The sequence below is a fragment of the Gossypium arboreum genome, chromosome 10 (genome assembly GCF_025698485.1).
Source record: "Gossypium arboreum isolate Shixiya-1 chromosome 10, ASM2569848v2, whole genome shotgun sequence".
In the NCBI taxonomy this organism is placed as follows: Eukaryota; Viridiplantae; Streptophyta; class Magnoliopsida; order Malvales; family Malvaceae; genus Gossypium; species Gossypium arboreum.
Genome location: NC_069079.1, coordinates 130,614,256 through 130,627,318, shown reverse-complemented (window position 1 = coordinate 130,627,318; position 13,063 = coordinate 130,614,256).

Here is a 13,063-nt window from a genome sequence, read left to right as displayed (position 1 = left end):
ATTTCTTTTAATAAATTTTAATTTTAAACTGATGAATTAAGAATCAAATTGAATCAAATAAATCTAAATTAACTTTTATTTTCTCTATCTTTTTGCTATTATATATATATATATATATATATATATATATATATATATATGTATATAGGAAATTAAAAAGAAAATGAAAGAAATGTCATCATAGAATTTTCAGCATCATGATAATGAAGTGCATGGCTTCTAGCAATTGTAATGAATGAAATGTAAATCACTGCAACTTCCATAACTACAAAGCTTACATCCATGATTGCCAAACCATCAATCATCAACTTCAACATAAAAATACATAAGTAAATTTCAAAGCATTTTAATTTTAAAAATAAAAAGCTATTGAAGGGAAATAATACTGTCAAAAGGTGGATAGTGTGTATATGGGAAATTGAGCCAATTGATTATTCATATTGTAAACAAATCCAAAATCAATTCCTTGTAAAGAAAGATTGAATTCGTTTATCAAAAGGATTTGATACATTTGTAGATTTTAATTGACAAAATGATAAAAGAAACATTGTATATATTTAATTCATGGATTCATGGATTTAGTAATAAATTTTAATAGGAATAAAGTAAGATTTTTCCTTAAATTTAGTAATTTTACTTAATTCGTGAATATTATCAATGTTTTTATCCATTAATGTCATATTTCTTCGGTAATGAAGTCTTTTCTAAATTTTGTGAATCCAGTTAGGTTTTCCTTTAAAATGGAAAATAAAACCCAATAATAAAATTGAACATAGACACCACCAACATAATACCTCTACTGTTTGAGGGTTTGAAATCGACCTCTTGTTAACAAAATTTAAGAGGAATAAAGTAAAATTTTGTCTTTAAATAGATAATTTGTTTAGCCATTGAATTTTTTTTTCACATTAGTCCTGAAATTTGACAAATTTTCTCAATTTTGACCTATGTGATGGTGTAACACTTTTGAATTGTGTCACGTTATCACCAAAATAATTTATTTAAAAAAATTTATGTGAGGATGTTCATAGTGCCACATCATCACAAAGAACAAAACTAAAAAAAATTTATCAAGTTCTAGACCAAATATGGACAACAAAAACAATTCAAAAACTAAATCAAAAAATTTGCCGAGTTCACGAACTATATGTTATCATTCTCGACAATTTTCTTTTGAACAATTTCATAATAGGTTTTGTTAATATTTGTTCTTTTTTACACAATATCTAGAACTACTTATAGTCTCTCCCTAACCCATAAATAGGAGGATAATGCACTTCAACATATTCGAACTCACGTCCTCCTATATTGAGAATAATATTATACATATCAATCGAGTTAAAACTTCATTGACTATTCTCGATAACTTTAAATAGATATGGTATTCATAAATTTTTTACACATTAATGTATAAGTGTACAAAATAATCAAATATAGGTGATGAATTATATGGTAAGATCTCGTGACAACTTCTAGGAAAAATTTCAATTAATAGTGGAAGCAATGGAAAAAGGCAATGAAGATTATTGACCAAGAAAATTAGAGCTTTTTTCAACAATTTCCTTATGGATAAAATATTATATTCGGTGGCTTCCATTTAAGGTATCTATTAATGATATCTTTTTTCTCCATTTAAATCAATATGCCAAAATAGATATACAGTGTTAAATGTATTTTGGTCAAGAACATCTTGGTGATCTGAATTTAAAAAAAAAAAGTTAGTGGTTTTTTTTGTAAAATAAAAATTAGTTAAAAATCCGAGTTATAATTTATTGACGGAATGTTCACTTTTTTCAAAAATAGCATAATTTGGTCTCGAGTTCGATAAGGATGAATGGAAGTGTATATTTTACCTCTTAATTTTCTTTTTTACACTTGAAAATGGTAAAAGAAGAAATTATATCTATGGTTATTAAATTATTAATAAGTTTACATTTTTTTCACTTAACTTTAAAAAGTTATAAAATAGTCATTGAACTATTCGAAAGTTTTCATTTAAGTCACTAGGTTTGCCCTTCTCTATTTACACTGCCTGCACCAATCAAAAGCTCTTTTTCTTATTCTTTTCTACAATTCAATTTTTTTCGTGAAACAACTTTGGAATATCACGAATTGGCGAACCAAAATCTAAGTAGCTTTCTTCTTCAATCTTCAACATTGGTCATTGGATCAACTTGGATCTAAGGTATGTTCTTCTACTCATTGATGGGTACTGATTCATCATACCGATGGTCAAATTGTTGTTTGGGGCTCACCAGCCGTACTTTAAAAAAAAAAAACTTAACAGCCTATTGACTTAAATAAATATACTTTCGAATAATTCAATGCCTTACATGAAAACTTTCTACTAATTTAATGACCATTTTATAACTTTATAAAATTGAGTAACTAAAACATAAAATTACTAATAATTTAATGATCTGGGTGTAATTTACCAAAAAATCATTTTAATATAGAAAATTTTGGCTTAAATCCTTACATTTGGTACAACATCAATAGATATTAAGAAGTGAACCACCAAATCATAATTGGTTGATATGCAAAATCAAAGAGGATTTATTAGGAAGTATTGTCATCTCATAAATCTTCTCTACCAACCACTTGATTCGAGTGTTTAGGTTGAAGAATAATGTTCTTTATTAATTTGATTAAAGGATTTAGTTCTATATTAGTTTAATTCAAAAGAAATATAAATCTAAATCAAATAATTTTGTTTGGGAATTAGTGACTTAGAAAATACAAAAAATAAATAATTATTAAAAATTCCATGTAAATTATATTAAATATATATAGAAAATACGAACAAGTAAATAAAGTAAAATCGAAAAGATCGAACATGTAAATTTTGCGTACAAAAGAGATTTCTAGATAATAAATGTGGGTACAAAAGATAGAGATAATTAAAAAAAATCGAAGCCCTAAAAACAAAACCCTTTAAAATAAAGAACAAAATTCTTTCGATCTAAATATTTTTTGTTGTATGAAACCTAGAGTAACTAAAGTTTATTTATAGACTAAAATACGTAGCATATTTTACTAGAATCATTCTAGGTTAATAAGAGTTTAAATGTGAGACTAAAACTAGAGTTTAACTGAGAAAAAAATCGAAAAATTTAAATTACACGTCGTTACGAAAAAGGATCGCATTGTTGGGATGAGGACTTCCTTCTCGTCGGGACGAAGAAAAATTAAAAATTTAAGCATAGAAAAAAACATGCTGTATCGAAAAAAAAAACCCACAAATACTAGAGTGTTGCTTAATATTAATTATGGTATGCATGCAAGCAAAATAAATTTAATAATTTGTATATTCATATGTTGGTATTATATTATTTAGATTAATGAAAAATACTGAAATGGAATTACCACTTTTGTTTGAATTGTTATTATGATGCCAATATAAAATATTCCACTTTAAGCATAGGCCCAAAGGCAATCAAATGTGCAATGCCAAGCCATTCATCCACTCAACTACATGAATCATTATATCTTCAAATGCCATTGACCATCAACTCGGTTCGCTTCAAATCATTTATCCATTTTCTTTTTCTTTTTTACCATTCTTGATTACCATATTTTGAGAATATCTTATGTACTATTTTGAAAATTAAGTTTCCCAATAGCATCTAATCTCATCAATTTAACGCACTTAATCATTCACGTCTAATTTTAGTTTTAATTTCTCTATTATATTTAAATTTAGAATTCAATCTTTGTACTTTAATTTGCCGTAATTTAGACCATTTTTATTCTATATTGTTATTAGTTAGTTCAAAAGTTAAATACCATTAGCTATATCAATTAAAATATTGATGTAATTTTTTAAAAAATTTCAATAATGACTAATAATGTGGTGTAGTATAGTAATTACTCGTCTCATCCCTTAATCATGTGGTTGGGGTTTCGAATTCCACTCATGAGAATGAAATATATTTTGGAAAGCATTTGCAATAAGGGGATTAACCATGTGGATGGAGTTAATGTAAAAACAACAATGACGATTAATATAAAAACTAAACGTACTGTACTAAAAGTAAATGTACATTCGAAAGAGCCTTTAAATTACTGATCGAATAACTTAATTGAATATAATTATTTATGGTTAATATTGCCATTGGTCTCGTTAGATAGTGGAGGGACCTGTTTTCCCCTTTCACTAGACTTTATCCAACTTTTTGCCTTAATATGCTATTTCTCCTTCATTGGTGATCTTATATTACCCCATTTATTGTAATCTTAATCGTCATTAATTAAAATACCCGAAAAGAAAAAGTCATTAATTGAGTTTTTTTAATGAGATAAAGCAAAATTTTACTGGCTTTTAACATTAATTTCGGAACCAATCATATGGGAAAAGTTATTTAAAGGAGACAAGGATGGTTTATGCATCACATCTTCTTTGTAATGCAATTTCTTTTATCATACGAAAATTTTCTTCCAAAAGATCATCATCATGTACACTTGTCAATTATTGGTTCGAATTACTTTTGGGTTGTATTAATTTGAATCAATTAATTTAAATTTTAAGATGGTTTTAAGTTTAAGATTTGGATTTTTTTATTGAGTCATTATGGGTTTTGATCATTTTGAGTTAAAGACATTTTGATTATTTGTTCAAATAATTTTGAGTTTAACTCATTTACAATTTGAATGTTTGGGTTCAAATCAATTCAATTCGTTTTGGATGAGTAGGAATTATTTTTTTTATGATCAAAATAAGTTAGGTCGAGTTTAAGGTAAAGTTAGAAATTTTTTAGGGGTTAAAATTAAATTATAATTTTTACGATAGTAAAATATAATTTTAAATGATTAAATCAAATTTTATCATTTACAGAGAATGCGGAAATGTAATTTTACCTTTACTAATTAAAATTTTTATTTAACATTAATTTTTTATATGTTTTTATTATATCTGCTCTTTTTGGTATAATGCTTAGAACTATCTATAGTCTGTCCTCAACCCTTAAAATAAGAGGATAATGTGTTTCAACGCACTCGAATCCACGTCCTACCACATTAACAACAATATTAGGTACAATGATAATATCATATTTTAATGTGAATTGATTGAATTAGGTTTTGATTTCTTAAATTAGGGTTCTTAATTTTTAGGTTATGAAACTGTTGTCATTTTTCACCAATAATTAACTAGGTTTAACTTTAAAGCTTGTTCTAGTGGTTAGTGGGAAAGATAATGATGAATCGAAAAAGACTATTTGGGAACCTCTTTCTTTGCTTAAGAAAGTTTAAAATAATTAGTAGTGATCATAAACCCTAACAATACATATAATATAAATAATATTTTGAACTTAGAAATATATAAAACTTTGTTTAATTATGAGTTATGCAATTATGAAAACTTTTTATGACGTTGTTTAATAAATCTGTCATATGCTTCTTTTGTTATATTATACGTAAAAATCAATAAAAAAAATTTATCTATTATCCTTAACTTTCTAGGGGTTGTTTAATAAATTATAAATTTAATTAGTGCGTCACATTTCGTGTTTTTCTCGTAAGTTAGGAGGTTGGCAAGACCTCGGTCTCCTCTAAAATGAAATTTTTTTTATTTAGGTTCTTTTAAAGTTTATAAAAATTTAAAATAATAAAAATAAAAATTTAAAAGATATAGATATTAAAATAGTAAAATTATACAATTTAATTTCTGCCTCCCTAAAAAAATTTTCTAGCTTCACCATTTCTCATATTAATCACGTCCGTCAAAAAATTTGGGAGATTGAAGTTAACTTACAAATTTTGTTGAGAGTTAAAATGTATTTTAATATAATATGAGTTTATAATTTTACATTTTTTAAAAAGATTAAATAAAAGATTATTATTTTTGGTCAAAATGTAAATTTATCATATGTTCACGTATAAAATTACAATTTTAAAGAGACTCAAAGCATAAATTTTTATTTTAGAGAGGCCAAGCCTTACCCGACTCCTACTAAATAATTGGCTTTTTTTTATAAAATGATATTAAAAATAATTAATTACATAAATAAGGTGGAGAATAAATTAATTATGAAAATGGGGTATTGGCTAAAACAACTTTCAGTATTGTCTGACATATTGGTCACACGGTAAATTTTTAAAATAAAGTTTGATAGGAAAAAAAAGTAAAAAACTGATAAAAATTTTAAAAATTTAATTTGTAATTCCAACACCACAATAGCATTTTCTCCGCATTTAATGTCTTAATGCATTTTCCCTATATTTAGTTCCTAAAATCACTTCTACTTTCAAGCTTTTAATGTCTTTTTCTTGCATTTACCAAACCAAACTCAAAGAAAAAAAAAGAGAAAAAACTATTTCTTTTATTTATTTAATTAATGGGATGCCGCTTGATACATTAACTACACCAATTAAAATTTTGTTTTTCACTTATTCAACCTATTTTTTCCATCAGACTTCTGAGTATATGCTATAAATGTAAATGACTTCAAATCCTAGTGATATTATGTCATCATTTTCTTATTATAAAAAATCCATATTTTGATTAAAATTTTTATCTGAATTAACAAAGGTTTTTTAATACATTCAACATTAAGCAATGTACCCTACACATTTCTTTTTACACATAAAAGTGATGATTAAAATTGCAATGAAACCTATCCATGAAAAAATGTAGGACATAAGATTTTAATTATGTCATTTCTTAAGACATAATTTAGAAACTTAATTAATCATTTTGATTAATTTCAAAGAAATATATAAAAATAAAACATTATTGTGTCTTTTTATTTTAAAATTAATTTTAAATAGCCTTATCATACCTATTGTTTAGGATTGTCTAGTAATCATAGACAAAAAAAATACAATCTTCACCATTTTGTAAAAGTATTAATAATTAATATTCAAAGAATTTTTAAAATGTTTAAAATGTACATGTATGCTGGATTTTTCATAAAGTGAGCATTCGATCGAGTTGAGTTGAATTTAGTTAAAAAAATTCTAGTTAATCAAGTTGATGAATCCAATTTTAGCTATTGAACTCAATTTGAATTTTTTTTAATCGAATCGAGTCAAAAAATTTCAAGTCAAGTCGAGTCAAGTTAACGGATCCTATTATTTATACTCAATGTTGTGCTTACATGGACAGATTATTTAATTAACAAACGAAGTACAAAATTATTTAACTACATAAACAATATAATGAATTTTGCCTTTTAACTTAATGATTTTGACTTTTAACTTTAGAAAAGGTAAGCATTTATCAAAACGACATAGTTTTATTTTTTATTCGGATTTTCAGATAACTTGAATTGTATAATTCATATTTGAGTTAAACCGAAAAATTTGATTTTCTTTTCGAGTTGACACGAATAACTCAAACTATTTAATTCAAAATTTAAATTTTTTATCGAATTTTTTGAATTGTTTTGAATTTTACTCACTCTTAATTTTCCATTGTGAGATAAATATATGGTTTAAAATAAAATTAATCATGAGAATGAGAAAATATATGCATTATTGCAATTATTTCATCTGAATTGTCTTTATACATGAGTTCCATGTGAGCACATTATCGGTGAACCTTTTGTATTCTAAAAATAAAATAAAATATTTTTATCATATATCCTTTTCAATTATTTTTTAATATGTTTTAAAAGCATATATCAACTTACAAATTTAAAAACAAGTCTTTTTATTAATTTAATATTTGGTTGTAAAATATTATTTTAGATTTGACAGTGTATATTTAGAATATATATGTACCTACTTCACAGATAGTTCATGCAATAGGTATTCACAATTTTAAATATATTCCATGTTAGATTTGAATTAGTATTTAGTGCCTGGGGTTGGGGGTTGACAATGGTTTTGGCCCTCTTAAAAATTTCAATTTAAAATTATAAGTTAATTTATAGTAAAAATATACTTTAATCCCTTAAAATATGAAAACGCTCTATTTAGTCCTTTAAAAATGATGAAATTATATATCTTAATATATAATCAAATTACATTTTGATCTTTCAAAAAATTATAATACATTGTAATCCCTCTAAAAAAAATTCTAACTTCACCCCTACGACCAAATCGCCGCAACGACTTAATTAATACGATATTAGTGCTTTGAAGATTTAATTAAACATTCTGAAGTTGAAAACTAAAATAAAATCTAACCATAATTTAAAAATATATTCAATGATTGAAATTGAATAATTGTAAATATTATATTGTATAAATAAACTTGATTGTTGGACCCATGTTATTTTTTGGCCAAAAGTGTTGGACCCCAATTTAGATGATGTAATTGGAACACTAATGGTAGATACTATCAAGTGACAACAACAATATTATTATTGATGGGGTCAAACCTTTATTTTATTTATTTGCATTACTCTTTTAATCAGATAAAAGCTAACTTAGTGGAGCAAAATTCCTTTTCAAGGGGACTTCAAGATGTGTCAACATTGAATTTGCCAAGGAAAAGGACAAATTCACATTTTCAAACATCATCAAAGCCAATCCATGTTATATTGCAATACTATAAAAATCTTTATTATTATTGAAATTACAAATAATATATTCAAATAATTATAATTAAAATCGATCATTATAAAACACAATTAAATTGATATATATTATAAAAACACGATTATAATTATAAAAATATATCTAAAAAGTTATATATTATTTATATAAAATAAATCTGGAATATAAAATTTCAAAGTTTAGGCTAATAGATAGTTTTTATTTATTTGTTTTAATCAAAATTATAATAAAAAACCTTAAAATGTTGAACTCGTGTGTTGGCGTGATGGTTAGAGTGTTCACTATTTTAGGTATGGTTTAAGTTCGAATCATATTAATCACGTTATTATTTAAGGCTTTACCCTCCTTCTGTAATTAAAAAAAAAATTGTTAAAATATTTTCTTATCCAGTTTGAGGAGTCAAGTATAAAAAATTTCATTAAAAGAAAAACACACACCCAATTATTGATTTGATTTGTTGAAAAATCAATTTATTTCAAAAGTTCAACGTCTTTTAAAATTTTGGTCAAATTATCATAATCCAAACTCACCAATAAATTCAAAAGCAACATGAAGCTCGAGAAATGTGATATCCAAATATTTATGGATAAACTACATTCAAGGTAACTAAATTATTAGTAAATTTATGTTTTAGTCACTTAACTTATAAGGTTGGAAAATAGTTACTAAACTATTTGAAAGCTTTTATTTAAGCCACTAAGTTTAAGTTTTTTTATTTTTAAAGTTTGGCTAGTAAGCTTCAAACAAATTCAACGATAGGTATCGTGGATAAGTACCCATCAACGAGTAAAAGAACATGCATCTGATCCAAATTGATTTTATGGTCAATGTTGAAGATCAAATAAAAAAATTATTTGGATTTTAATTCGTAGATTCGTGATGTTTAAAGTTATTTTATGAAAAAAATTTGAACTGTAAAAGAGAAAAGAAATGAGAGCTTTTAATTAGTGTAGAGAGTGCGAACAGAAAAGGTCATACAATAATTTTAACAGCCAAATGACTTAAATTAAAATTTTCGAATAATTCAATAACCATTTTGTATGACTAAAACATAAACTTACTAATAATTTATTCACCTATCTAAGTTTACCCAATATTTATAAAACGATGATTATTCCCATCCCATCCCATCGTTGTAGACTTGCATTCTTGATCCTATTAGGAGTTTATATTTTAGAGGGCTCCAACTAGACCTGTGAATTGAACTGTTGATATTAGTTTTAAGTCTGATCAATTAAAAAAGGAGTAAATTTCAATTTTGATCTTTTTTAGACTTTTTTCGATTTAGGTTAATTTTGCGTTCTAATCTAACTTTGATTTTGTTTGATAAAATGTTGAAAATTTTGAATTAACATGAAAATTAATACTTTCAACTTCGTAAATTTTTTAGACATGTTTGATAACGCACAATGAAAACAACTAAATAATTTTTGCCTACAAAAAGTGTAATGATAAGTAGATATAAAGATCTACTTATCACTTAATAGAAAATAAATTCAATTGTTTTTTTAATACACTCAAGATTACATTATCCTTTATCAAACAATCTCACTATATTCAGTATTTAATTTTAAATAATTTACCAAACTGATTTTAGTACTTAATTTTTCAGATTTTTTTCAATTTATCAAATATAATATTTTTTTGCATATAACAAAATCAGAGTGATGGTTAAAATCATGTCAGACATCTAAATGATACAAATTCAAATCATACCATCCCATCTCTCAATATTGTAAGCAACTAATGAATAAAAAGAGTCAACAATGCTAAGTTTGATAAGCATGAAGAGATAAACAACAAAGCAGGCCAAGAGACCATCAACTGACTGAAATCCTTGACAAAATCCTAATTATCCTTCCACCTAGATTTAATCATAAGCAGAATCATCTGTCCATATTTGAAGGTATGTTCAAAAAATAAGAGAATTTAGATAAATATAGATTCAAAAAATAGGCTTGGACAGAAAATAAAGCTAGTAACGAGCCGGGCCAAAATTTGACTAAAATTTTTTCTGTTATTGTTTACTATTGTTTTACTATCATTTTACTATTATATTGTTACTATTTTGTTGTTATTGTTTGGATATTATATAAATATTATTTTATTGTTGATTTTGCTACTATTTTAGAGGTAATTACTTGCTAAGTTGCAACTATCTTATGTTATTTAAGTATAAAGACTTTTTTAATGTATTTTTAATTTGTTAGAAAACATTTATATTAATATTTTTAGTGTATTTAATGTATTATATTTTTAAAATTTATTTTATATAAAAAATTAATATGTACAGTGTCGAGCTCGAGTTTAGTATTTTTTATCTAAATCAAGTTTGGGCAAAATTTCAAGTCTGGTTTTTTTTACAGACTTAAATATAAAAACGAACTTAAAATTTTACATTGTACAAGCCCAAATTTGACTAAGCCCAATAGACCAACTACCTACCCAAAACCAAAACCCATTAACCCAAACCTAATTTCAACCCTAGCCCAGCCCAAGACCTTAACATACAGAAAAAAAAAAAATAAACCCTAGCCCCTTACCCCCAAGTGGCACCCTAGCCACTGTCAGAGCCTAGCCACCGCCTCTGCTGCTACCACCACGTCACATCCACTGCCCCCAACTGCTCCTGCAAAAGGAACACGCAAACAATAGGAAATAATATAAAAATACATGTAAAGGCTTTATAAAAGCCGAAGAGATCAGATTGTGAGGGAAGATTTTTTTTCTGGAATGAAAAGGTTTTAAAAAATACAAAACAAAAAATGAAAATAGCAGATAGAGTATAGACCGAGAATCAAACAAAAATTCAGAAACAAAACAAGGAAATCAGATTAAGAATCGGGTTACAAAGGTCTTTTATTTTCTCAATTTTTTTTATTTCAAATCTATTGCCTATATACATAAATATATCGAAATATACATACGACGAAGGCAAAAAAACTCACTTCGTTTTTAAATCGGCCGAAAAGAGGGATTTTTGGAGTTCCGGCCATCGCGTGTGATGGCCGGCGACGGTGGCTGACGGCGGCTCGATTGCCGGACTTCGACTCCGACCAGAGGGCGAGAGAGAGGGAGTGAGAGAGCTTCTGAGTTTTTTTTTTAAAAATGATAGCAGGAATGTTTTTTTTTTCTCAAAAATTTGGCTTTTATAGCCTTCTAAAACGGCGCCGTTTTAAAGTGCCCTGAAGAGCCCCAAAACAATGTTGTTTTGGGGCTAACCTGCGCAGGCAACCCGACAGGCTAGGGGATCCGCGGGTTTTTTTTTTGATGGGATATTTTCCCAATAAGTCCTTCAGCTTTTCTGATACTTTGTAATTAAGTTTTATTCCTTTTAACTTTGACCCCGTAATCTATTTGGAATTCAATTTGGCCCCTTTCAAACGACGTCTTTTAGGAGGGTGGGGATTATTTCACTTTTGGACCCCGTATATTATTCGCGCTTTCAAATCAGTCCCTTCCTCTTTTATTTATTTCCGGATTTGCCCCGAACTCTTCCTTTAAATTCAATTTAGTCCCTAGTTTAGTTATTTAACTCCTTTATTATTAAATTAGTTAATTTTATTATTTTCCTTTACTATTCTTTATTATATTTTTACTATTATAGTTATTTTTATTTTCATTACTACTTTATTATTATTGTACTATTGTTATTATTTTCCTTATTATTACCTTTAAAATCACATTTCTTTTCTATACTTATTTATTTGTATTATTTTTGAATTGTTATCATTATAACTATTATATTTAATCTGTATTTATTTTATCTAATTTTATTTATCTATTTATATTTCTATTATTATTATGTTTTATGTATTATACCTATATTTATATTTACGTATGAATATTACTATTTTACTATTGCTATTTTTTATATATTATTTTTCATTTGCATCTTACTTATTATCATTTTGTATCTTTATTAACATTATTATTATTATCGTTATTATTTTGCTAATATTACTATTATGATTATATTTTATTTTTGTGTATTTATTTATTCATTTTATTGTTTATTCATCAATTTGTTATTATTAACATGTTCTTGTTATTCCTATTAATGTGTTATTATTATTATTATTTGTTGCTCTATTTTATTATTATTATTATTATTATTATTATTATTATTATTTCTATATTTATCATTATTATCATTATTATTATTATTATTATTATTATCATTATATTTATACTTATATTTATTTTATTCGAATGCCATTTTTATTACTATTTCCATTATTATTATTATTATTATTATTATTATTATTATTATTATTATTATTATTATTATTATTATACATATCCGTTTACTACTGTTATATATATATATATATATATATATTAAATATTATTACTATTATTACTATGACTTAACATATTGTTATTACTTTTATTTTAGTGTTATCCCTATTATTATCATCTTATTATTAAACTAATTAACTTCATATAGTTATCATATTATATACCTTCCTTTTTATATTGATTTACTTGTTACTTCATTGTTAATTAATTTAACTTATTATTATTATTTATTATTACTATTTATCGTTATTATAAATAT